Genomic DNA, 27583 nt, shown 5'->3' with positions numbered 1-27583 from the left:
ATAGGAACAACGGGCTGGAATTTGGGCACTGGGTGTGTCCCCCACGTGAGGTTACGGACTCCTCCAGGGAAAAGGATGTTCAGGAGAGCAGCGGGTCCTTGGCTAGGTCTCACCTGGCGGGGTTAGCAGGACAGAGTCACTGCTCTTCGGCGCAGTGGTGGTTCATGAATCATGATCCATATCTGGGTGCAACGCTCACCGTGAAGCAAAGGCCGGCCATGGTCCCAGCCTCTGTCCCCATGTGGGGACCATTCACAAAGCTTTTATCTGTGTGTAGCCCAAAGGCCTGTTCCTGAAATCTTCCGTTTCAGAGCAAGAGGGAAAGGAGGGATGAGTGATATGGTTTATATCAACCTTCGGCTGCTTTTCAATGACGATTTCTACCGTATAATTTGGTGATGATGCCTTTCATTGTGAACTCTTCTATTTTGTTATTTTTTTAAAGATTTTATTTATTTATTTGACAGAGAGAGAGAGAGAGAACACACACAAGCAGGGGGAGCTGGAGAGGGAGAAGCAGGCTCCCCGCTGAGCAGGGAGTCCAATGCGGTGCTCGATCCCAGGACTCTGGGACCATGACCTGAGCTGAAGGCAGGCGCTTAACCAACTGAGCCACCCAGCTGCCCCTATTGTGATCTCTTTTAAATCTGCTTCTGAAAGCGCAGGATATAGGCAAATATAAGAGATTCTTTTTTAGGGTGGGTGGGGGCTGATGAATTTTGTTTTTGTTTTATGTCATTTTGTTTTATCATAAGGGTTCCATGTATAACTGGATGAGACTTAGTTTTTCTCTCTAAAAGCAATCTGGAACAATTATACATCTCTGCTATCCTTTGTGTCCCAAAGTTCTTCATATAGAATGGCTTTGCTGTCAGGCCTCTATTTTATAAGTAAATTCAACCTAGTGAGTCTTCTGTCAGAAGACTTGGCCCCATCTTCGATTAAGAAAACATGATCCTTGGGGACGCCTGGGTGGCTCAGTCGGTTAAGCATCTGCCTTTGGCTCAGGTCATGATCCTGGAGTCCCGGGATTGAGTCCCGTGTTGGGCTCCCTGCTCAGTGGGGAACCTGCTTCTCCCTCTGACCCTCCTCCTTCTCGTGCTCTCCCTCACACTCTCTCTCTCAAATAAATACATAAAATCTTTAAAAAAAAAAAAAAAAGGAAGTACGATCCCCTTAAAGAGGGTAGAAAGGACATTGGTTTGGAAGCAGCCGCTCGGTCACAAAGTGGCAAGTGGCCTTGGGCAAGTCATGGCATCCTGGTGGGCCTCAGTTTCCCCATCTGTGACATGACGTGGCTGAATGAGATCATCTGAAATGTGCTTCCCTGCCCTATCTTTTCCAGGTCTCTCTGGACTATGAATCAAAGCAGTTCTTAGTGCTGACATAAATACCCATTTCCCATAGCTGGGAAACCTCTGGGTCAGATTTTCTGCTTACCTGCCCCATGGAGATTGAGTCTGCCTGCTGGGATGAAGCCTTTGTGCACAGATTCTTGAAGGATAATAAGTCCTTTTTTTTTTTTATCTAGCAGTGCATTAGGGATAAGATGACTATAATTTCTTGTCTGCGAGGACTCAGCTTCAAAAGCAGAGTTCCTACTTGCAGAAGCTCAGGGACAGCAATGACAGCAACAAAAATGTATGGGAAATTAGAGGGGAGAAAGAAAGACTCGGGCATAGCTATTTTGGATATTTTTCATCATTCAGATTGGGAAATAGGAAAAACATATTGTCTGCTTCAAAAACAACCCTTCAGGAAATTATTAAAAACTCTGAATTCCTGTATAATCACTAAATCTCCTAAAGTGTGCAAATTATACATGCGGTGAACGGGAATAAATTTATTTCTAGGAACTCATTTGGAATGAACTTACAGTTAGGCACTCTTTGTTGTGCTAAATGAGATTTTGAAAGAGAAATCTTTTAAATAGACACATCTATATTATATACAAAGGGGGAAAACAATCAATAGATTGTTGGGACATTTCTTTTTTGTTTCATTTGTATTGAAAAAACAGTGTGACAGTAATATCCAAGAAAATTGCGAAAAAATCCCTGAAGTCTGAATATTCAAATCTTTTAATAATTATTTCCATCTTTCTATGTTTATTCTAGTACTTGTCTGTGAACGTACATATTTCACAACACTGTAAACAGCATAGTTTTATTTTATGTCTTAAACTTTACCTTTTCACAATCTATCACAAGCCTCTTTCCTGGTGGTCCAAGCTCTTTGTCACTGTCATTGTTCAGAGCTGTGTAATATTCCAGCCAGTGGAATTATACCAACTGCGGCAATCATTCCCCAAGAGCCAAATGTTTGGGTTTTCTCCCGTCCATGTTCATTGGTGCTGATCAAGCTTCAGGTAACATATTCTCCATCCCACGCCCCTCATCTCCTGAATTAGTCTAAGGAGCAGGGATTACTAGTTCAAGGGCATTTTTTGAACTTGTGAGAGTTGCTGTCTTTGCCCTCCCAAAGTTGTCCGTTACAATGATGCCCTATTGTGCCAGGTTTTCAGTGCAGTCTCTCCAGCTTTGCATAGGACTATTGAAGATTTTTTTTCCTAATTAATTGTCAGAACATATATCCCAGGGGTGCTTCTGTCTGTCCACCACCTCTGTGAGGCTTTCTGTGACCCCCTTTTATAGATGGGGAGACAGAGGTGAAGGCCTGCCCAAGGATGCGCAGAAGGGGGCTGGCTCTCACCTGGCCTTGGCTTCCCTGTGCTATGTTGTCTGCCTGAGGAGCCCTCATGTTCCGTTAACTGGACAAGAAGCCACCCACCCGCATCTGCAGCAGGCCTGCTGTGTGCAGGGGCTATTAGACACCTGACGTTAAGTGAGGAGGGATCCTGCGCCCAAGGAGCCCCCGTCTCCCTTCTGGTCAGGGAGACTGGTCAGGATTCAAGTTCCCGGGAAGGTCACCATGCGCAAGGTGATGCCCCAAACAGCTTCTCAGAGCCCCGTGACCTAAGCTGGGAAGGGGAGTAAGGTCTGATTGCTAGGCAGCGGACGCTAAGGTCCTTGCAGACACGGGTGACCAGGGGGCCTGACCCTTGGTGGAGGGGCGTGGGGATGGGGACAGACTTGGAAATTAGGGGCTGATCCTGGAGCAGCAGGAGGCCACCTGTTCCTTCCTGGTGGTCCCATAATGAAGCACAGGTGTTTCCCCTGAGCTTGGGTTGGGGTTTTATCCATCTCGCGTTTCCCCCGGAATCTGGCACCAAGTTACACAGGAGCAGGAACTTAATGAGTGGCCAAGTGGATCCACGATGTAGCCACGAGAATCTTTAAAATGTGGTTCCGACCCTGCCAGTTCCCGGCTCCAAATCCTCCCTCAGCTCCTCACTGCTTTTCGGATGGAGTCCAGACACCTTCCCCCGGCCTGCAGGTTCCCCAGCGTGGTCCTGGCTCTCATGTCCCCCTGCGGGGATTTGGCTGGGAGCGTGGAGGCCATGTCCCAGAGAGGCTGAGTGCGGGACCTTGAGCCAGCCTGCCTGGATTCACAGCCCCACTCTGTCACTTACTAGCCGTGGGACTCGTGGGCATCTCTGTGCCCCATCTCCTCATTTCTACGGAGGTAAAAGGAGAACCTACTTCTGTAATTAAATAAGAGGATGCATATAGGACGTTGTCCCCGGCACCAGGGTATTAGCTGCTCTGAGAATTTTCTCCACAACCGTTCCTTCATCGAGTGACCCTGCAAGAATAAGCCCTCTTTGGAAAGTGACCCCAAAATACCCGTCGCATGGAATGGCCAGAGTGTGCTGTGGGCCGGGGCGATGGGGTGGGCTCCCTCGGCAGGGCAACAGGCACAAAGACTGTGATTATCATGCTACAAGCAGAAAAGACAACCAAACTCTCCCTTTTCAAAAGAAAGAAAGAAAGAGAGATAGAGAGAGAAAGAAGAAAGAAAAAGAAAGAAAGAAAGAAAGAAAGAAGAAAGAAAAGAAAAGAAAAGAAAAGAAAAGGAAGCAATCTCACTTAAGAAAAGAGGAAAACTCGGCTCGTCTCAGTTTATCCAAAACCTTTTCATATTTTCAGTTTTAATAAGATGTGACGGAAGCTGACATTTTTGCAAGCACCAAGAACTCACGTCACTTTGAAAACTTGCAAGTTGATTTGAAGAAGCACCAAGAGGTAGCCAAGACTCGCGCTGCTCACAGATGGTGGGGGATTAGGTGCCAGTTTGCCGAAAAGCTTGGAGTCGGCAGACGGCGGAGGGCAGCCGGCTGAGGCCACCCGTGGGCAGGCAGGATGGGCTGCCCGGCAGGAGGGCCTCGAGGCCTTGGCCACACCCCACCTGGCCCAGGTGAGAGGCTGCCAGGTCCTCATTCGGCCTCCACCTGGGGGCTCACGTCTGAGGGCAGGATGGGCTCCAGGGGCTGGGAAGCTTGTTTGTCCTTGGCGCACGCAGAGCCCAGAGCTCAGATTGAGCCCCATCCTTGCACCAACTAGCCACGGGGCCCTGGGCCAATACTTAATGTTCGTGGGCCTGAGTGTCATCTTTGGGAGAAAAAGGGGAAAAGACTAATGATAGGAGCAGTAACCACAGCTACCTTGTAGGGTTACTAGGAGGAATAGCAAGACCATACTGAGGCAGCCCTTTTTAACTATGAAGTCCAGTTATTTAATTCCCCCAATGAGGTGACAGGGGGAGCATAAGGGCATGTGGGGAGAGCTAGGGATTCATAATTAATTATGGAATGTGTTTGACAATCCTCTCTTCTGCTGTTCTGGGGGTGAGCTGACTCCCTGGAGGAGAGGGAGAGTCCTTCCCAGGGGACGATGTGTGAGGGCCAGTGGGGACAGAGGGGGTTCAGGCCGAAGTCATAGCCCAGAACAGACCCTGGGGCCTGAGTGGGTGGGGCCTGTGGGGAAAGGGCCCCTGGAGGCTGCACAGGGACTTCTGAACACACAAGGAGGTAGGATGCGGGGGGCCACTAGCTGCATTCTGGTCATGTTGGCATGGCAGGAGATCGAGCTGTCCTTGCATGAAAGGCTGGGGTTTTTGCATGACTTTCCAGATGCCCAGGGGCTGAGCTTCTCCCCCGAGCCAGACCTGAGGCCAGAGGTGGCTCAGAGATGGTGTCTCCTGTCTCCAGGAGCTTGAGTGGGTGAGGACAGAGGCTGCTTCCTCTCTCGAGCAAGCCATGGCTCCCTGAGGCAGGCATGTGCGGCCCCCATCACGGCAGGGAGGTGGGAGATGCAGGGATGGATGGGATGGCTTTGTCTTGCCGCCCCCCCCATGCCCCTGGGCTCTCTACTCAGCAAGCAGCACCTAGTGCCCTCACGACCTCTCCTTTTCCTGTACCCCTAGCAAGGCTTCATGTTTGCAGCAACACGGATGTGATGTTTTGCCTCTGTTTGTTGATATGATTAAAAGAATAAGAAGGGAACTCTTTCTGAAAGGCAGCCCTGGGGGGGCGTTGGTCTCCTGCCACAAGACAGACATCTTTCTGCAGGTAGCCAGGAGGTCCGAGCAAGGAACGTTTGCGTTGCCTCCGCAGGTCTCCCAGCGCCACCCCCACCGCTGAGTGGACACGCAACCTTCCAGCATGAAGTAACGAAAGGCCACTGGCCATTCAGATCCAGGTTCGAATCCTGGTTCTACCACTTGCAAGCTGTGTGTTCTTGCACAAACTGCTTGGCTTCTCTGTGCCTTCTGAGACACTAAGGTCACCTCATGCTGCTGCCACGGGGGTGGGGGACCTGAGGTTAAATGGGGGAGGGTGATGCTTGGAGTGCGGTGCCTGGAACAGAGGAGGTATTTAGAGAATCTTTGTTGAATCTGAATCCTGAAACCCTCTCACGGGTGGAGGGGTGGGGGGTGACTAGGGAGCTACTGGCCAGTCAGGAGGGCCAGCCGTAAAAACTGGCTTGCTCACACCAGGGTGAAAGTCCACGCCTGTCCCTCCTCCCCTCTTTATAAAAGTTTCTCCTGAACCCTCCATAAATGCAGTGGAAAGAGTCGAAGACGAAGACTTTTTGGATTCCAAGGAACATTTAGTTCGAAGCAGATCAACCAGCCTTCTGCTTACTGCTAATAATAACTAACATTTATTAGGCACTCGCTGGGCTGGGCACTCTCCCAGTGTCGCCCCAGCCAATGGTCACACCAGCCCTCTGATGTACACCCCAGATTCACCCCCATCTGGCGTCGGATGGAACTTTCTAGGAAATGGAGCTCGCCTGGCCTCACGTGCTTAGTAAGTGGCAGAGTCGGGACACAAACCCAGGCTGCCTGCCCCGAAACCCAAGCCCACCAGATGAGATTGTCTTCCAAATGCAGAAATCCTTTCTTGGCCCAACTCTCTAGCTGTTGGGAGAAATACATTCCATCTCTTCCCATAGCCGAACCCGAAAATGAGGCATCCTTCACTTCACAGTTCACAGCCGGAATTCTTCCTTGCACATAAAATCTATCAGTCCTGCTGGCCCCCTTCCCTCTTCTGGGCGTATAATACTGCTGTCATGTGTGTCTAAATAAACATCCATCAGCCTGGCTCCTTGCAGACCGATTCCAAACACTGGCTCGACAGGGTGGCACTCGGGGCTTGCAAACCCGCCCCCTTGCCCCGACACACTTCGAACACTCCCCTTTGTGCATCTGGGAAAACCAGAGCACCTGGTGGTGTCTTATGCTTACACCAAACTTTGTAAAAACCTCTGTTAGGCTGAAGTAACCTCTACCCCTGTCCTGCTTACCAAGCTATGAGTGTTTCAGGGCCGGGGTGGAGGGACAGGCATTTATGGTCTCCTCCATCTCAGGCTCTAGGCCACACATGTGACATACCTCGAGTCATTCCTCTCAACAGGCCCAGGCGACGTATTAATGGCCCCCTTTCCGGGAGGCTAAAGGGAGAGGTACGTTTTTGCAGCTCATACGGCAGCACTGGGGTGTTTGTGGTCTTCCCATTAGGCCAGCGAGATCATGCACTATTCATTCAATCCCATCTCCTTGGAGCCCCACAAAGGGGCTGGCCCAGCCTCCTAGCAGATGTTTGTTGAGTGACTAGCTGACCAAATAAAGGAATGAACGAACAAATTTCTGGGAGAACGGTGAAGCAGGAGCTGTCTGGAATGATTTAGGGGTCTCATTTAGAAGCAGGAGCTAGACTGGAAGGGCACCGGCTAAAGAGTTGTTCCATATATCACATATGGATTACACTTTTCAAAGCATTGGAATACAGCGATATCGATAACATAGCTCAAAATCCTGCCAAAGGCATTTTCCACAAATCACCCTTTGTTCCTTCTGACTCCGAATAAATGGAATTTGTTGCGTCTGCTAAGTTGGGCTGACCACTTTTTTTAGCCTGTTAATCGACGGGAAGGTTTTTCATGTTCTTTGAACTACTCGGGTCATTTCTCAGCAAACATACAGATATGACGAATGCCATGCCTCGGCGGACGGGAGAGTGGTAACACCCTTCTTATTGTGCTTGAGTTTACAAACCTGATACGTCTGACTTTTAAAACCAACATTCGAGCATCTGGCATGACTTGCCCCTCATTTTCAGTGGCTCTTTCCCTTTTGTAATGGTTGCTAGAAGTTTCTTGGTAGAAGACAGTTCAAAGTCATCACCCAATCTCCCTGTTTTAGAGATGAGGACCTTGGTTTCCCAGAGAAAAGCAGCATGGCTGGAAACCGGTAAAGCTCATACCGGAACCTGGGTCTCCTGTTGCCCAGACAAAATTCTCTGCTTAAATATAACCCTGAGCAGTTCGGGGCACCTGGTGGCTCAGTCGGTTAAACGCCTGATTCTTGGTTTCGGCTCAGGTCGTGATCTTGCAATTGTAGGATCGGGCCCCACGTCTGGCTTGTTCTCTCTCTAAAATAAATAAATAAGAAAATAAATAAATCAAAAAAAAAAGAACCAAAACCCCAAGCCCGAGCCGATCGGCTTTGCCATGCAAATTCGAGCACTGCTGTTCTAGGTCCAGGAGGGTCCCTCCTGGTAACAGAGTTGGTTTTAAAATATGGACATGCATAGAGAGCAGGTCTTACAGGTGGTGATGTGCTCAGTTCCTACAATGCTCCGCCTAGGAATTTACCTCGAGAAAATAATCAGAAACATAGATAAAGGTTTACACACCAAGATGTTCATTGCTGTATTATTTATAATGGAAAAAAAAAAGGGGAAAAAGGAAGTAAGCTAACAAAAAAAAATCCCTATTAGGCTGCCATTAAAATAAACTTCTGAAGACTATTTAATGACTTTGGAACATGTCTAGGATAAAATGTTAAGTGAAGAAGGTAGGCCAGAGCCATGTAGATATAGCATGATATCAAACATGTAAAAAATATTAAAAATAAATTAAAAAAATAAATTTCCTTTTAAGCACACACAAAAAATATGCAATACACATACAAAAATGCCTGAAATGCAATGTACGAAAATGTTAGTAGAGGTCATTCATTCCATGATAATGCATTGCATCAATTGATCCCTGTCTATCAGGCACCGAGCTATTCACTAGAGATACAGTATGCAAAACGAGTGGGTTCCTGCCTTGATGGATCTGCTGTCAGGGTAGGGGTGGAAGAAGAGAAAATATTAAGAAAATAATCATGAAATTAAACTTATCAGTACAAATTGTATTATCACTATTAAGAAAGTTATTTCTGTAGGGTGGGATTATGGGCGATTGTTGTAATCTTTTTTGTTTTATGCTCTTGCAAATTGCTTTAGATCTTACATTTCCTACCATGACCTTTATTGACTTTATTATTAGAAAAATAGAGAACTTCAAAAAAATACAAACAAATGCAAAAACCCAAGTACCTGGGTAGTTTCCAGTGGCCCCACACTGACAGCAGAGCCCTCAGGAGATGCCCCAACACATGTGTGGGGAGACAAAGACCTTCCTCCTGAGCTATTGGGACTGTGTGTTTCCTGCTACGGCTGTAACAAATTACCACAAACTTAGTAACAGAAAACAGCACATTTTCTTTCTCTTACAGCTCTGGAGGCCCCACGCCTGAAATTAGTTTCACTGGGCTATAGAGTCAAGTGTAGACAGGGCTTGTTCTTTCCGAGGCTCTGGGGGTCCTGCTCAGTTTCGGGGGGGTGCCTGCAACCCTTGGCTCGTGGTCCCCTTCCTCTGCCTTCCATCATCACATGGCCTCTCCCTCCCATATTCTTGCTCTGTCTCCCTCTTACAAGGATTCTAATGATTACTCTGAGGGTCCACCTGGATAATCCAGGGTCACATTCCTATCTCAAGATCCTTAACTTAATCACATCTGCAAAGTGCCTTTGCCATATGTTACAACATTCACAGATTCCAGGGGGTCAGAGCAGGGTGTCTTTGGGGGCCATTATTCAACAGCCATAGGGGCTTGTCAAAAGTCTGCAGCTTTCCTGGTTTTATCAAATGTTAGCCAATCTTAGAACAGCCCTTGCTCAACGTGGGGTGTGTGCGTGCACACGCATGTGTGTGTGTGTTTTCTTGAGCAAAAAGAAAGGATGGAGTGTCTGAAAATTCATTTGTGCCATAAATGCTTCTGAAATCTTTGGTAGCTGTCCTCATAACCCACCGGATCTGTTGTTATTGTAAAGAATTTGCTCGGTGGTTTGCATCAAAAATGGAAGAAATGGCTGGGTACACAAATAAAAAGAGAGAGCAAGGCAGAGAGGGGAGGGGAGGATTATTGTAAGCTAATGCTTGCATTTCAAACATTCAGTCCAGTGAAAACGTTGACATCAAGCATTGTGTATGTTCCTGGGAGAGAGCTCTCCGAGTTGTGTATCTCATGGGTGTCATTGGATGTTATTGTTGCCTTGCTAAATATTCATGGATGAATATGTGGAATAAATTCTCTTGTAAACTGACAGAGGGCAAGTAAGGCCTGTCCTTGAGTCTCTCATCTGCATCCTCATTTCTGAGAAACTGTCTATTTGGGCACGAGTGTGTGTGTGTGTGTGTGTGCATGTGCACGCATGTGTGGGTGCTATGTACTTGGTTAATTTGAGCAGAAGAATCACATTTTCAGAGTAGTGAAAGATGCATCTCCCCAGTATGGGGACCTCCAAGTGGGTGGTGGTTAAAGAAGGCAAGTTTTGCTCAGAGGCTTTGTTAAAGCTGTTGCCTTGCTTCAAAACTAGCATCTTCAGGGGCACCTGGGTGGCTCAATTGGTTTAATCATTTGCCTTCAGCTCAGGTCATGATCGCAGGGTCCTGGGATGGAGCCCTGAGTCGGGCTCCCTGATCCGTGGGGAGCCTGCTTCTCCTTCTCCCTCTGCCGCTCCCCCTGCTTGTGCTCTCTCTGTTAAATAAATAAATAAAATCTTTAAAAAAAACCTAGCATCTTCAGACCCATTAGGGGGTTGTGGCTTATTTGTTTGGAGGTAGGGTGGATTCCAAGGAGAGGGTGACAAAAAGCCGCCATGCATATATGTGTGCATGCACACACACACTCACACACACACACACACTCACAGAAGAGCTTCTTTTGGTTCAGGACAGAGTCCTTGAGGGTGGCCATGGACCCACATGCTTCCGGGTAGAGAGGGAGACCATGGTGGGGAGACTGTGAGGACACTGGATCATAGACCAAGGGGATGCAGAGAGAAAAAGGGAGAGACCTCCAGTGATCACTGGAGACTCTGCCCAGATGCCATTTTACCTAGGACACCTACTCCAACCCTATGCCTTGTCCTCCACCAGATCTAGCCACCTGCTAGGGCTATGGACAGAATTGTGTCGCCTACCCCCCCACCTCCCCCGACCAAATTAATATGCTAAAGCCCAGTGTGCCTTACGTGGAGATGAGGCCTTTGGGAGATGAGTAGGTTTAGATGAAGTCATGAGAGTAGGACCCTCATGATGGGATTAGTGTCCTTATAAGAAGAATGCCAGAGCACCCCCACCCCACCCCCGTGTCCCCCCCTCCAATGTGAGCACACCGTGAGAAGGCAGCTGTCTACAAGCCCAGAAAAGGCCTTTCACCAGAACCTGACCATGCTGCCTCCTGATCTGGGACTTCCAGCCCCCACAACTGTGAGAAAATAAATGTCTGTTGTCTAAGCCCCCCAGTCTGTGGGATTTCGTTATGGTGGCCCAAGCAGACGGAGACACCCAGCCTTGGGGTTTTCATGGCACACTGGGTAGGCATCCACTAAAGCAAACTATAATTGTTGGTTTGCTTGTCTGTCTCCCTTGAGCATCTGCGGGCTGCCTAAGGTCAAAGGTCCCCTTACTGCTGTATCCTTAGCATCCTCTCCATGTTCTGTGAACTTAGTAGGTGCTTGGGGCAGACACTGGCTGTAGGCCCCCAACATCTATTTACCGTGTTTTCCGGAGTCATAGAACACTAAGCTATGCACCTGTCCACTTAGAATAAGAACAGCTTCTCTCTGCCTTCTGTACAGCTAGGCATCACCATGTGACTGTGTTTTGGCCAATGTGAATGTGATAGAACCCAAGGCTGAACTTCCGTGTCATAAAGTAAACGCGCACCTTCCCCTCTCCCATTGGCCCCTTCCAACTGCTTGGAATTTGGACCTGTCAGAAAGCCACTTGGGACATGCGGTCCAGGACAACACCCAAAGAGGACACAGGGACAAGATTGAGTGGGCCTGGCCCATGACACTGTGAGGATGCCCTCCAGCCCTGTTGCCCCAACTGTTTACCTGAAAGAGAATTACAATTCTTGATGAGGATCTGTTCTTTGCAGTCTCTGTTCCAGTAGCCCGATGAAACACTCATACAATTCTCAGGATGTTTGCTCACTGAAAGACCACAGGCTCTGAGCCTTCTTTGGATGCCCCAGCCATGATTCCTCATGGTCTCCTCACTGCAGACAAAATGACAGCCCCTATCCCCACCCAAGATGGCCTTGTCTCACTTCCCTTACATGCAAAAGGAACTTTGCAGGTGGAATTAAGTGAGGGATCTTGAGTCGAGGAGATTGTCCTGGTTTATCTGGACGGGCTCACCATAACCACAAGGGTGCTTACCAGAAAGATGCGACAAGAAGCAGAAGTCCGAGTGAGGTGAGGATGGGACCGTGAGCCAAGGGGCCATGAGCCAAGGAGTGTGGGCCACTTGCAGGAGCTAGAAAAGGCAAGTAAATGGATTCCTCCCTAGAGCCTTCCAGAGGAGCCAGCCCTGCCAACCCATCTTAGACGTCTGACCTCCAGAACCGGGGAGACTAAGTGTGTGGTTTTAAGCCACTGAACTGTGCATATGTGTTAACAGCAGTGATAGGAAACTAATATGCTCCTCTTTGTCCCCGTGGCTTCTCTGCATCCCTGAACAGGGGCTTTGAATTCAGGTGGCCAGATGGGCCTGGGCTGGAGTCTGCTCTAACACCCACAGGCAGTGTCACAAACACTCCAAGCCCCCCTGGCACATAAGGGAGGCACGGGGGGCGCTCACTCTCAGCTGTGAGCCCCAGGCCCCCGGGCTTCAGGAGTTCGCTGGGCGCTCTGAGTCCCCTCTCGGCCAGCGAGCTCAGACGACAGGGCCCGTGGGATCCCCTCTTTCCTCCAACCAAGCAGGCTTTTCTGGTTTCCCTCTCATCCCGGCCCACGCTCACCTTACTCGGAAACCTTTGTTGACCGTCCATGGGGTCCAAACTCCTTAGCACGGCACGCAAAGGCCTTCACACTCAGGAACAAAATGCCGGCTTCCTGCCCCAGGTCGTCCGCAGAGCCCTCTCCCGGGGCCTCTGATTCCCTTCTGCTCCTCCGACAAGCCCCGCTCATTCCCCACCCACCACACTCCTGCTCATCCCGAGACCCTGCAGGTGGAGGTGGTGAAGGCCACAGCCCGTGTTCTGGATGGGGTCCCGTTCTCCCCAATGGGCCAGTCCCTTCCTCTCGAAGCCTGTTTCCCCTGGACCAAACGGCAGCAGTAATGGTTCTGGCTCCAGGGGTGAGCTGTGAGCCTTGGATGGGGTAATGCTCACGGAGCACACACCGGCTTTGGCGGTTACCGTTACTGGTACCTGCTGCCTCTTCCATGAAGCATCACCGGATTTTCCCCAGTTCAATGAGACTCTTTCTGCAGTGGCATGAATCTCTCATGGCCTTCTTATACGACACCATCAAGTCTCTCTCAGAGTAACCAACCCTGGGACTGTCCTGGTTTTAGCACCAAAAGCCTTAGGGCCCTAGAAACCCCTCAGCCCCAGGTGACCAGGTCAGCCTACTCCCTCTGAAGTGGTAGCTCCTTTTTTTTTTTTTTTTTAGATTTTATTTATTAATTTCTGAGAGAGAGAGAGAGCACAAACAGTGGGGGAGTGGCAGAGGGAGAGGGAGAAGCAGGCTCCCCGCTGAGCAGGGAGCCCGATGTGAGACTCCATCCCAGGACCCCGGGATCATGACCTGAGCCGAAGGCAGGCGCTTAACCGACTGAGCCACCCAGGTGCCCCATGAACTGCCAGCTCCTGAAGGAAAGGACCGGTCTTTCTCATCACTGCATGCCCAGAATGCTGCGTGACCAAGTCCAGGATGTAGGTGGAAGTAAACCAATGTCCAACTAAGGAAAAGAAGAAAGGGAAGACAGAGGGAAGGAAGGAAGGCAAAACACTACTTTGAAATATCACTTCTGTTTTGTCTTCTTGGTAATTCAGATTCTCCTCCCACCTCCTCAATCCCTCGCAGGACCCTTGAACTTGAAGATGAGGCCATGAGGTTTTCACTCCAGGGAAGCGAGGGCTGGTACTGCCTAGAACAAAGGAGTGTTGCTCTACTTTGAGTTTCAACTGGCCTTTAAAAATAAGAACTCATTGTGAGGTAATGTTCTTGCAAGCCAGGCTTTCTGAAGAGAAAAGCTATTTTCTCAGAACGCCTCCAGAGCTGGGTTTCACATCTCAAGAGCCGAAGCTTGGAGGACTGGCGGGAGGGTGATCCATAAGGTGGGAGAGGGGCAGTTTCTGCCACATGGGAAGGGAGGACGTTCAGGGTTGGGATGAGGGTCCTGGTGGGGAGGAAGAGAGGGGAGAGGGCCAATGTGAGTTGCCCCTCACTTCCCAGGGTCAGAACCCAAACAGGGAGCTCCTTCCATGTTTTCTAGGCTCAATGTGGAGAACCCCCCGGAGCAGAAGGTGGATGCAGAGTGTTGGAGAGATACGGCCAAGGGAAGAGGTCTGGTTAGTGGGCCTGAGGCAGCTCGCCGGGCCCACCATCTCTGGCAAGGTGCCCAGAGAGTCTGCAGGCTCTGGGAAGCCCAGAAGGGCCGGAGTCTATCAGTGACCTGAGTTGGACGAGGAGGCCACATGGTGTGGACTCTTGGAACCAGAACCAGTGGGCACAGCACAATGCTCCAAGGACCAGCAGACGCCAAAGCAGGATGCCCAGAGACCCAATGGCCATGCTACTCATCAGGGGACATGGAAGGACCAGGGGTGAGTAACGGCCTGACTAGAGGTCAGTGGGGGCCTCATGAGGCATCACTCTGCCCCCAGCACTGCGTGGACCCCTTGACCCCAGACTCCACCATGGGAAGGAATAAGGGAGGATCCTTGAAAATGGGCAAGAAGTCCTGAAAGACACTAAGCTTTCGCCTGGAAATGACCGGGTAGCCTCGATGGCAAAATTGGGGTCCCTGCTGTCACAAGACTTGGGGCGGAGAGTGAGATGAAAGCAGTTATCGAAAACAAATGAAGTCACATTTTTCTGCACACTTGCATAATCCCAGTCTAGGGACTGAAGGGAAGGAAGGAGACATATGGGAGATGGAACTTCTGCCATGTGACCCTGGTTCTCACTGGCCTTCTGGGATCTTCTCATTGGCCTGTTGCAAAGGGTGTCCACCCGGGTGGCCAGGGGACCGTGCACCAGGGAGAGGCTGAGGTCCCCGCAGGAGCCGGCCCCCCTCTGGTCAGGTCTCGTCAGGAGCCGGGGAGGGAGTCGAGGGGTGCCGGCCCTTCCTCCAGACCCCTGTTGGCTCTGTCAGGTCTCTGCTGCACTGGGAATACCCTGGAGGTGGTCCTTTGGGCATTTATTTAAGAGTTAGAGTTCTGGGAGTCTCCACATGTGAGCCTTCTCGAGGTATTGCTAAAGGCCCCCCAGGGAAAGTGGACGTGGCACTTGTGGGGACATGGAACTGTGGACAAACGGCTTTCTTTTCACTGGGGCCACTCCTGTCTGGGTGCTCAGATGGGACTTGGAGAGGCACCTGGTAGCCTCCATCGGTGCTGGCTGGGCTGGCTCGCGGGTGGGCCAACCTCTGCGCGGTGTCCTTCGTGAGCTGCTCTGCCTATCGGGGTTTCTTGGGTGGAAAACCTCCTCCACGCCCAAGAGTTGGGGGTGGGCCTGAGGTCAGAGGGCACGGTCCATTGAGCTGCCAGGCCTCCCACTCCTCCAGCCTGCCCACTCTGTGCCAAGAGGCAGGGGAAGGGGGTCAGGAAGCTTAAGTGACTTGCCCGAGGTCCCACAGAATCAAGTCAGGAGCAGGATGAAAAGCTGGGTCTCTTGACGCCCAGGCTCGGTCCTCCTTCCCAGGCATGGCCCTGCCTCTCATTCTGTTTCTTCCTCCCTTGAGATTTGCCCTTTCTGGCCCACGGGAACAAATCAGACCCTTCGTGCGCCTTTCCTGAGAGTCACCTTTCCAAGGACAGAGGGTTGTCTGTGATCACACATCTCTGAACTCAGTGGCGTCCATGAGAGGGACAATTTGAGCAGATGTGCCAGAGGACCCCCCGCCCCGCCACGTCTGGTTCTCTTCTCCCTCTGGGCACCTGGGAGGGCCCCGCTTCCTGCCCCCTGCCACTAGAGAGGCCGGGGGACCAGTTCTGGCCAGTAGGCTGTGAGAGGGAGTGACACACGTCTCCTCCTATCTGCAGCATTTAACTGCTAGCGAGGAGCCCCTCCAGCACTTTCTGTTCTCGCTGCCATGACTGAGAGGCCACACGCAGAGGTGGTGTGGCTACGAGATGGCAGAGCCACATCACCCTGCGTCCCCGAGCGACTGTGTGAAGCGGGGGGCCCTGCCGGGGACACTTAGCTCGAGTGGGAATAGCCACGTCCTATCGAGCAACCGAGATCTCAAGGTTGCCTATGACAGCCGCAGAACCTAGGGCATCCTGGTGATTACAAATGTGGATTGCTTCATGCAGAACCGGGCCCTTCTTCTGGAAACAGAACCACCGAACACCCCATCAGTGGCCATTGGGGGTGGGAGTGGGGGTGGGGGCAGCATGAATTTATAGTGAAGGAGTTGACTTGCCTGTTATAGACAGAAAGGTGGTTCTCAGACTGGTGTGCCGCAGGATGATGGCGGGGAGGGGTGGGGAGTGTTTTAAGCAAATCTAGATTCTTCTCATTTCTGCAACCCCAGATTCTGATTCTTGAGGTCAGAGGCCGAGCCAGGAATCTGCATTTTTAATAGGCAGCCCAGGTGAGTCTGCTGCACGAGGTCTTGGCTCATGCCTTGACTAATCCTCATATAACACTCCTGGGAGACCTGGATTTGAGTCCCGACTCCATCACTAGCTGTTGGCTTTGGGTCTAACTCTCTGAACCTCAGCCACTTCTATAAAATAAAGAAAACGCTACTTGACTCCCAGAGCCGTGTAAGAATTCAATGTGATAAAGTGCATTAGCATAATACCGTGTACAAACTGAGCATTTAGTAAGGGTTCCTAGTTTCAGTAAGGGTGGTGGTAGTAATTATTATAGCACTTTATTATTAAAAAGAGAAATCTGTGCTTCTTGAACAGGGTGGAGGTGCGCTGGGTGAACCTCTTGAGGAAACACAGCATATGACCAAGTAACCCCAACTCACTCGCTGAGAGTCACCATCCCGTTGGGGTCTGTTAGGTTAATTCCCGCCACCATCACCCTGTTGGTCGCCCACAAGCTCTTCTCCTTATAAAATCTTCTAAAAAGCCTGAGCACAGATCTGCTCCCAGGAGAAGGGACACTGAGCACGCACACAGCATGGGTCCTTGGTAAATACCTTCAGCAATACCTGTGGGTCTGCTCCCCCACCACTTACCCCTCCCGGCAGGGCTGATGGCTCCTGGGCCATTGCCATGTCCCCAAAGTCCAGTCAAGGCTTGTTGCAAGCATGGGCTCAATAAACACTAGCGTTTCTTTTATTTTTAAAGATTTTATTTATTTATGTGTCGTCACAGGGAGAGAAAGAAGGAGAGAGAGAGCACAAGCAGGGGGAGCGGCAGAGGGAGAGGGAGAAGCAGGTTTCCTGGCTGAGCAGGGAGCCCGATGCGGGGCTTGATCCTAGGACCCCGGGATCACGACCTGAGCCGAAGGCAGACCCTTAACTGACTGAGCCACCCAGGTGCCCCTAACACTAGCTCTTGTTGAAAGAGCCCTGACTCCCCGCTTGCTCAAACCACATGACATTTAAGTTGCAAGTTGTCCACTTATTTAGCCAGGAGGATGCCTTCCAGGAGCACATTTTATGTTCCCTCAGTTCTGGGCTCCTGATTAATGGCAGCAATCTTGCCACCTGCTTGGCCTGATGAGCTCCTACTTGTTCAGGACTGGGAGCAGGCGTCCCATTGCCCCGATGCCTCTCTGGCTGGCTGGGTCCTCTCCACGCCCCTGCCCCTTGAGCTCCCCTGGACCCTGGCACCGAGTGTCGACCCTGTGGCTGTGTGCAGACGGCAGTCTCCCCATGCAGAGTTTGAGCTCCTTGGTGGTCAGGGGTGTGGGGGTCACTCACGCCCGGCACCGCTAGGCTCGCAGGGCATGGATGTGGCCTGACCAGATGAAGGAAGGGGTGGGTACAAACCCACCATCGAACCTTAACAATACGACATCCATGAGCCATACCAGCAACATTCTGGCAGAGGATGGGCCCTTGTGTCTCTGGAACACAGGCTCCTCACAATGCATTCAGGGATGTGCCATGCCTTTTGCATTTGGGAGCATGGGTCTCACGGGAAAATTCCACAAGCAAATTGGAGCCTTTTCCTCGACCTACTGTGTCATCGCAGTGGGGGAGGGGCAGGCCGCGGCTCATTTCTTTGGGGATCACACCAGCTTTAATGTTCTCTCCTTCTGTCTGCGCCCCCCCCCCACCCCAAGCAAGCCATGCACCAAGGGAGGACAGGAGAAATAACGCCGAAGGTCTCATGGCCTCTGCTCTGGGATTCCGGCTTTCCTGGCCCTTGGTCAGCTTACCCTGCAGACAGCGGGGCCCCAGGGCCAGGAACTTGACGTTCCACATGTTTGATTTTCTTGTAGGTGGAGCACATGGGTGCTTGCGGGAAGTCCCGCGGACCAGAGGCCAGATGATGGATGGGAAAGGAAAAGGCATTTGCCTCCCTCACCTATCGCTCATATGGAAAAGCAATCCGTTATTCAGGAGCCGGTTTATCAAATTAGGGACCTACTTGGATCCTTTCCCTGCTGCCTGACAGGGTGAATCAGGACCCCTGTAAGAGGAGAGAAGATGTATCTGGAGCTCGGCACGCCCCAGCAGCTTGGTGTCACGAGGGGTCGTGGGACTCCAGGCATGCCAGGCCTGCCCCCGGCTCGCAGAACCCCCCCAGGAGAAGTCTTCTCACCTCTCCCGGCTCCGCTTTCCTTATCTGTTACGGGGATGATTGAACCTGTGCAGCCTACCTGCAGGGTCTGGCTGGGGTGGGGCCTCTGGGGCCGACAAAGCAGGTCTGACTATGAGCAGTGGTTGTACATTTCACCAGCCAAAAGCTTGGCAGGAGAGGACATGAAGCCCATTAGCTGTAGTGGAGGTCTGGGGTTTCTGTGGGCTCCATTTGCCTGCCAACCCCATTTGGCCGAGGCTTAGGAATCTGGCCCAGATTTTGCCAAGCTGGTGTCAGTGGGTCTGGATGCTGTGTCCATATTCACGGGTCATTGGGTAGCCTTCCATCAACCCTCCGCCCGCACCGATCCATGCTGGAGCTCATCTCGTCGCTCCAGCAGCCTTTCCTGCCGTGTGCCAAGCTCTGTGTTAGGTGGAAACACACACACACACGACACGGTGTATTTGTTTCCTACGGTTGCTAGAACAAATCACAAGTTTGCTGGCTGTAGACAACACACAACTTTATTCTTTGATAGTTCTGGAAGCCAGGAACTGGATATGGGGTGAAAATCAAAGGGTCAGCAGGGCAGGTTCCTTTTTGGAGGCTCTAGGGAGAACTGTTTCCTGCCTTTCCCAGCTTCTAGAGGCCACCTGAATTCCTTGGCTTTCAGCTTCAAGCCAGATGTGTAATATTTCCAGATCTCTCTGAGGGGCTTCACACTGCCTTCTCTTCTCTCTGCTTGGATCCTCTACAAGGACCCTGCCTCTCACACAACAAGGACCCTCGTGATGACACTGGGCCCACTCAGATAATCCAGGATACCCTCCCCCCTCAATGTCCTTAACTCAATCGCACCTGCAAAGTCTCTTTTTACGTGCAAGGAGACATACCCACAGGTTCCAGGGATCAGGATGTGGAGTCTTCAGGGAATTCAGCCCATCAGACATGTTCTCTGCCCTCAAGGCGAAGGGGATGGGCAACACCCCTACGATCCAGATGCTGGCATGCTAGTCACCCCTGGTCCCGACATGCCTCTCGGTGACACCCACTCCACCGGGATGCTCACCAGGAAAGGAAAACGTCGGGACCGGACTTAAACCATTGACCTAGTTAGCAGGATGAAGGAATTGGGCTCCTGGGGGGCCGTGGCAAGACATCGTTAAATTATTTAGCACTGTGTGCATTAGAAGGCCATTATACAAAGTAGCGAATTATAAACACCAACTTCCACAATGAGGTAATAAAATAAATAATACATTAACGAGGTGCAGGGCTCCGGAGTCCGAGTGGCTGGCGGGAACGGAGGCCTGCTGGGCGTGAGGCCATAAAGCTGCGGGCGCTGAGTGACACCACCATGTGGCGGGGCCAGCGGGGTCTCCCACCCGCCTGACCTGCAGGTGCCCGGGCTCCAGGGCACAGGGGTCGCCACCAATGCCAAGGCCGGGATGCCTCACTCTGGAGCCTGTTGTGGGGTTTTCCATGAAGCTACGGGGCATGTGTACTTCGGGGCTTCTGTCTGTCACCTGCTCTCCTGAGGAGCCCACTGAACTCAGAGGCGCCATAGGGTTATTTACAAGGCTCTGAGCCCTGGGGGCCTGGGTTCGAATCCTGACTCTGCCTCTTACTAAGCCCTGGTCTCCTCACTTGAGAACCGAGTGGTGCTTCGAGTATCTGTCTGGTAACGCTATCGTGAGGTCAGCTGGGAGCCACGTGAAGCTCTAGGCGGCCAGATGACTACTAGCTTTTGGTTCATAGCTATTAGTATTGAGGCCGGCTGACTAATGGTCCCCGAAGATAGCCAGGCCCCAATCCCCAGGATCTGTGAATATGCCACCATACACAGCAAAGGGGGCATTGTCTATGTGATTAAGTTAAAGACCTTGAGATGGAGAGATCATCCTGGACCATCTGGGTGGGTCCTAAATGTAATCACGAGTGTTCTTACAATGGGAGGCAGAGGGGAGTTTGCACGGAAGAAGATAGAACAGCGACTAAAGCCAGATGCCACGATGCTGGCTGGGAAGATGGAGGAAGGGGCCGGGAGCCAAGGAATGCAAGGAACAGAGCTTCAGAAGCTGCAAAAGGACAGCCGCAGGAAACCATGACAATGATCGTCCACAGCCCAGGTCTGCGTGTGGTCTCGTAGGGAATGCACCAGGCCTGGCTCCGTCTGTTCTCCAGCTACTTCCGGCTCCTGGATCTGCACAGTCAATATTTGTTGAGTACTTTGCATGTTCCAGGTGCTTTTTTTTTTTTTCTTCTATGTTAGATCTACAAAAATAAGGCAAGGCGGCACACGGTCTATTGGAAATAGAAAGCTTCCCCGCAGGTTCAGAAAAGTAGACAGTCTGGGGGTTCTGAGATCACACTGACCTGGATTTCAATCCTAGATCTAATTAGTTGTGTGTCTCTGGGCAAAGTGTTCAACCTCTCAGGGCCTCCCAGTCTGGGTCTTTAAAGTGAGAGGACGAATAGTATCTCCCTCATGGTATCTGTGTGGGGACTAAATAAGTGCACACAAAAAGATTTTAGAGCGAAGTGTGAAGCATACATCATTTACTAAGTATTAGCTTTTATTTCAAGAGAGCAAAACAGGAAACCCATATGTCAATCAAGTCAGGAACGTTCCTTCTGCATTTCTGGCAGAGGGAGCAGTATGTGTAAAGGCCCTGGGGCAGGAAGAAGTTGTGAATTCAAGAAACTAGACACAGACCTAGAGGAGAGCATGGCATCAAGCGAGGTTATGCGGGCAAGCTGAGGCCACATGAAACAAATTCTTGGAAGCCACTGTGAGGATGTGATTTGTGTCCTAGTAGCCATGGAAAACTTCAGAATAGTTTTTAGGTAGGGGAGTGGTATGATGTGATTTGCACCCTTTAAATATTACTCTGATGGCTGACTAGAGACAGGAAGGGAGGGGAGTCCAAGAGGCTACGGGAAGATTTGAGAAAGGGTTTTAGCAACATGGAAGGGAGAGTCAGGCATGCTTCACAGGGAGAGGTGTCTTGGATTAGGATCAAGAAAACTAAGAAGCTGAGTAGAAGTCGGAAGTCAGAAGAAGCAAGAGAAACACATTTTCCTAGGCCCACTTGCATGGAGGAGGCTGATGTGTATGGAACAAAGAGGAAGACAGGGTGGGAAGCATATGGGAAGGGCAGGTGGAGTCACAGGGTGAAAGCAACAGAGGATGAGTGCAGCAGCATGGTTCAGATGCCCGAAGAGACCCTCCTGTCCGGGGCTGCCACGTACAGTGGTTCAGGCTGGTCACTGCACAAGGGTACACTTGTAGGGTACCCTGCCCTGGTATAACCCCTGCCGTGGTCATCCCGGGGATGAGACCGAACACATCTCAAGGCTCTAGCATCTGTGGTGGGGGCAGAACAGTGGCGAGGAGCCCCTGCTCACCGCTTGAGGGATTTCCAGCAGGCCTCCTACCCTGTCAGCCTCCTTTTCTTCTTCTGGGAAAGGGGATAATACATTCTCCTCCGCTCTGCTCACCTGAGTCCCGGGGTTCAGAAAGGATGCGGGGAGACTGCACAGCACCCGCACTCCCTGCAAACCGCCAGGTCCGCACAGCGTGAGGCATCACACGTGTGTTAGCAGTCTTGCTGAGTTTCCATGGAGGGCTCCAGCCCCACCTCTGCACACAGACTCCTGACCTCCAGGTTGCCAAGAGACCCTCCTGGACCACCGGCGATCCTCTGTTTCCCTTAAAGCTGCTTCCTTCACAGAGATCATCCCCATTCATACTTAGCTTTTTATTTTGTTTTGGTTTCTTTCACCTCATGAAACTATAAATTGCGTCTATCCCTTCTGTCTCAGCCACTTTTGTGGCTAGAGACACCTAGTACGATGCCTGGTATATATTAGGTGTTTGATAAATATTTGACTTGGAGGAATGAATGAATGGATTTAAGGCACCCGGAGAACCCCTCCGTATGCACCCACACCCAAGTACTAACTGGGGCCGTATGCACGGGGGCTATGCTGAGGCTGACCGAAATGGGGATGGGGAAAGGTATCTGCTTGTCATTTCTAGAAAGGGGCAAAGAAGCAGAGGAGGTGGGGTGGAGGAGTTGAAAACTGGACATTTGAAGATGAAGAAAAGAGAAAGGGGATATGTGTATTTTAAATTTGATTGGGAATTTTATGCATTTCCCAGGATGTGCCTGATGCCGGGAATGATCCAGCTTGTCCCTTGTTCCCATACAGGCTTCAGCTAACAACGGTTGATCTGAGGTCCCTTCCATCTGATTTCACAGAATGAGAAAGCCAGGTCACGGAGATTTTAAAAGGGCACTGAAAAAGCAGGCTCCTTTGATTCAGATCCATCGGGTGTTAATGATGAATTGTGAGAACGATTTAGAAAGGTGTTTCGGCACTTTTGGGATCCTTCTGCAGAGGCTCCCATGGAGAGGGGTTTTAGACGGACAACCGAGAAATCGCTCTGTGGTTTCCCTCTGCCGGACAGCCGTAGCAAAGGGAGAAAGCCTCGAAGTCTTGTCCCGTGTCCTGCTTGAGTTTCTGGGAAACTGGTCTTGCCCATCTGCTCTGATCTCTTTCTCTCAGCTACTGAAACGAGCCTTCCTCCCTGACTCAAATTTCCTGGAATATACTTAGGACTCATTTTGGAGAGAAGCTCCTTAGAGCAAGCGATCCATGAGTCTTGGTGAACCCTTCAATGCGACTGTAGAAAAATTAAATTTTTTTCGTAATGAGATTTCCTTAACGTCAATTTATTTATTGGCTGCTTTCTGAGCTGTCCTCAGGTGCGGAGGCTGTGGCCCCAGCCCCTGCCTCAGCCATATATGATTTCACTAATCAGAAGCGTTTGGAAAATATTTTACCCTTGACAGTGACCTGTATTACAATTAAAGCTTATGATGTGGGCCTCTTATTTGCCGAAGGAGACAACAAGATTTGCTATGTAATTTGAGAAGCACTTACAGTACAGCTATCCATGCTGTAAGCTGATTATAAATAAAGTTCAGCCCAACTGCTTCCCTAAGAATATCAGGATTCACAGTCAAAGAAAAGGACACAACCCCGATGCGCAGTTGCTTTGCATTGCTTTTGTACATAAATCAGATTCTCTTAGCAACTGCTGCATATCATGTTTATTAAACACCTCCTGGATATTACAGAGCAGGGTACTAAAAAATCCCTCTCAAAGTCTCAGAAAATCTTTTTGCACATCGACTATTTTAAAAGTCTACTGAGGGGAGGAAGCAGCCTTCTTCCTGCAGAAGGGGGCACTTTGGGGGTTCTGGGTATTGGGTGGGCTCTGGGAGTCACGTGATGAGAGGGGTTGATTTTTTTTTTTTCCTCATTCTGTTTTCTCCACAGCAAAGCAACTGGTTGGGTCTCCATGCCGTGGTCCTCAAGATCCCACCCAAAGGAAGGGAAATGAATCTTTCCTTTTGTCACTGCAAACAGAGAACTGGGGACTCTTTGAGTTCCAAGGGGCTTGGGACACTGCTGGTGGGACAGATGAGGAGACCACGGAGCAGAGCAGGGTGGGGGGTGACGGGGGGCAACGTGTGCCCACGTGCCCACACGGGAGTGAAGGGGTAGAGTGCCTGCCCACAGTTTCGGTGCATGAAAGCTTTCCAGCCTCTTTATGCATCCAGCTGATGTATCTTAATACATGAATCATGGCTGTATTCTTAACGTATAGTATTCGAACAGTACACACTTAGAGAAAGCAAAAGGTGAGGCCCCCTGCCCCCCCCACTCCCCTCCCAAGGCCACCTCCCTCCTCCCCGCTACACACGGTGTGACATCTGAAGCAAGATGCCCAAGGGATTAAGGCCCTGGATGATCCAGTGGGCATTAAATGTAATCACCAATGTCCTTATAAGGAGGCAGAAGGGGGTTTGACGCAGCCTCTGACCTCTTTTGCTAGGCAACTATACATAACGTATGTATGTATTTGTACAAAAGTTGGTTGGTATTTTTCCATAAGCAACATCATACTGCACAAATTGGTTTTTTTCCTCCCTTAGCTACAGTTCGGAAATCTTTTGCTACCAGTATGTACGAATCTGCCTCACACTTTTTAGTGGTTAAGTAGTATTCCACAACAGCGATAAATACCATGCGTTCATCCCTTTCCGTTTGGAACATTTAGCTCCCTTCCACCTTTTTTTTTTTTTTTTGCGGTTACAAGTGATGTTCCAGCGAACACCCTATACAAGCTATTTGCATGGGTATTTGAGAATTTCTCTGAAATTGATGCCTGGGAGTGAAACTGCTGGATCAAAGGGTATGTGCAGTTTAAATTTTAATAGACGCTGCCCGATTGTTCTCTAAAAGGACTGAACTAATTCCCATTTCCCACCAGGGGTATTGGAAGCTCTTTTAGGCAGGCAGATAACTTTGCTGACGATTTCGTATTAAGGACTTCATTTTAAAAGACGATATTTCAATTCCAATTAAGGATCTTATAAAAAAAATAAAGCCTTAAACATATTACACAACCACAGATTCCATGGTAGAAGAAATTAGAAAAGGTGGAAAGAGAAGGAAAAAAGTTAATAAAAGCCCAAATCGCCCAGAATTCCCCCAACCACTGATAAGCACACTTAGTGAGCTTTTCTTCTAGGCTTTTCCTAAGCAGAATAGGCGCTTCCATTATAGAGACACGGGATCACACTCCGTATACTAACTGACGGCTCTCATTCAACTGCGGACCTGGAGTCCTGTCCATGGCAGCTAACTACCGCGAATTTGCAGTCGTTTCAAGGCTGTACGATGGTTTTCAATCCCTTACAGTTGGACACTTGGCACGTTTCCAGTTCTCGGCCGTCGTGAGCAATGCTGTGGCTTCTGCTCAGGCATCCATGTGCACGTGTCCCACCTCTCATCTTTATCTCATCCCCCTTTTCTGCTTCTCTGCTCTTGTTCCAGAGCCCCCCTCCAAGACTCCTGAAGCAGGCTGCTGCCCCTTGGATTGGGGGGCTCACTGGTGGCCTTTTCCTGGAGCTCCCTGTGCACGCCCACCTCTACTTCTCCCTCCTGGCACCATCAGGGACTGTCCCTACCTCCTGAAATGACAAAAGCCCCGGCCTCTGCCCAGAGAGGTCTGTGTTCCTTTCCCCAGGGTGCCATTGTGTGGCCGACAGAAATGTATTCTCTCCCAATCCGGAGGCCCTACGTCCGACATCAAGGTGCTGTCTTGGAGGCCTCGAGGGGAGACTCCGTCCTAGCCTCTTCCAGCTTCTGGAGGCTCCTGGCCTTGCATCATGCCGATCTCTGCCTTGGTCTTCCCATGGTCTTCTCTATCTCTGTGTGTCTCTTATAAGGACTCGTCAGGTTCAGGCCCCTCCCCCTCACATAATCCGGGATGATCTCATCCTGAGACCCTTCACTTAATTACATCTGCAAAACCCTTTTTCCACATAAGGTCACATTCCCAGACACTAGGGGTTAGGATGCAAACAGCTTTCGGGGAGCCACCATTGAAGCCACCACAAGACCCGTCATGGGATCTCCTTCCCCACTGGGGCCGCCTCCCCGCTGTCACTGCGCCTGGCCACATCCTCTGCACCCACAAGCCCCCTTCTCACAGCCGGAGCGCTCTGGGGCCTTTAGGTGCTGAAAGCTTTTGGGGCCATCATGGCCTTTGGGGCTGCTCCTCAAGTCCTGGCCAAGGAATGAGACCCTGTTTGGGGGCGGCCCTGTGTCCCACATGCTTCTCCAAGAAGATCTTAATAATTTGCCTCCTCTGAGGGTGGTTTCTACACTTGCCTCTTTATCCAGCCTTACCGTCATGCATCGCGTGCCGAGACATGAGGCCAAGTGGGGTCGGGGTCTGGGATCCCTTAGACAAACAGGAATGGCACCAACCAAGCTAGTAGGGTCCTGCACGAACACCCAGACCTGTAAGGTGAGAAGAGGGAAGATAGCTTTGTTAACATTCTAGAGCCTTCTGCTCCTTGTGGGCACCTCCTGGACCTTGGCAAATCTCCATTCTCTATGGGCAGATTCGATTTTTAGAAACGGTCATGAGCCACAGGGAACTAGAACAATTCATGAGATGGATGACAAAAAAGCTGGAGGAACCATTTGGAGTGAGGAAGGGTGGAGGATGAGAAACCGGCGGGGGGGAGCTGAACCGAGAGCAACTCTGGAGGTGCCTCTGGGGGTGGTGAGGCCCCCAAGTCACTGCTCTGTCGGGGACCCCCAGGCAGACTCCAAAATCTTCACAGTTTTGTCCAGAAAAAAGAGAGGATCACATTGTTCTTCCTGTCACTCAAAAACAAGGGTAGCCGTTTGGTGGGAGACACTTGCTGTTTTGCTTCCCAGCTCCTTCTCCTGCCCTCAGTGCAGACGTGGAGTTGGGGTGTTTGACCAGAAATCCCACCGGAGCTCCAGCCTCACCAGTCGCTCTGAGCCCTTTTTGTCTTGAGCCAAAAAACGGGGACGTCAACGGGACTCAGAGAGAGTCATTGTCTATTGTGTTTTGTGTGCGTGTGTCAGTCTGATCAAAAATATAGACACAATAAAACAACTTCCCACGTCCAGTCACCATCACTTCATAAACAAAAGGAGGTGTTAGCAGCAAAAAAGTAGCAATCTTATCAAGCCTGAGTAAAAAAAGTCCTTGGAATTGAATAGATTTCACTTTAAGAAAATCTCACCGTATGAGTCTCGTTTTTCTCACTTGACTGCTGGTTAGTGACAACTTTGTTGATAAAGTGACGCTAGCCGACCATGAATGGGAACCAGAAGACTCAAAGCCACAGAGTCAGGTATTACTGTCTAGTGGCCCTTAAGCCCCAAACAACTCTGCAAGGCAGACCCCGTGGTCCCACGTCCCGTGGGAGACTAAGTCGCTTTGCTCACGAGCACCCAGCAGCTCGTGCTGGGGAGGCCTGGCTCCAAACCCTGTGTCCTGTCCCACCCTCCACACTGTGTGCCAGCCAGCCCGAGCGTGCTCTCTGGGGAAGGGACCGAGGGCTTCACACCAGCACACGCCCTGGGGGAGCCGGTCCCCTGGGGGAGGCTGGGCTAGGCCCTGGGGTTAGAGACTCGAATAAAGCGCCACCCCTGACCCTGGCGGGCTCACACCCCAGCCCAAGGAACCAGCCTATTGACCCAAAAC

At 50.7% G+C, this 27583-nt stretch overlaps 1 protein-coding gene and 1 long non-coding RNA gene across 2 annotated transcripts in view; both read left to right on the top strand.

Moving 5' to 3' along the window:
* The window catches only part of VRK1 (VRK serine/threonine kinase 1), a 235210-nt gene that overhangs the window by 82986 nt on the left and 124641 nt on the right, over positions 1–27583 (top strand). The window lies entirely within an intron of this gene.
* On the top strand, positions 13806–23153 carry LOC115941722 (uncharacterized). The gene is made up of 3 exons (XR_004076451.2): positions 13806–13875; positions 14034–14364; positions 22690–23153. It is a non-coding gene; the product is annotated as an uncharacterized LOC115941722 (long non-coding RNA).

The sequence above is a fragment of the Leptonychotes weddellii genome, chromosome 9 (genome assembly GCF_054177405.1).
Source record: "Leptonychotes weddellii isolate Sample4059 chromosome 9, ASM5417740v2, whole genome shotgun sequence".
NCBI lineage: Eukaryota > Metazoa > Chordata > Mammalia > Carnivora > Phocidae > Leptonychotes > Leptonychotes weddellii.
The sequence above is the reverse complement of the archived record's forward strand: the minus strand, read 5'-3'. Positions and strand labels throughout refer to the sequence as shown.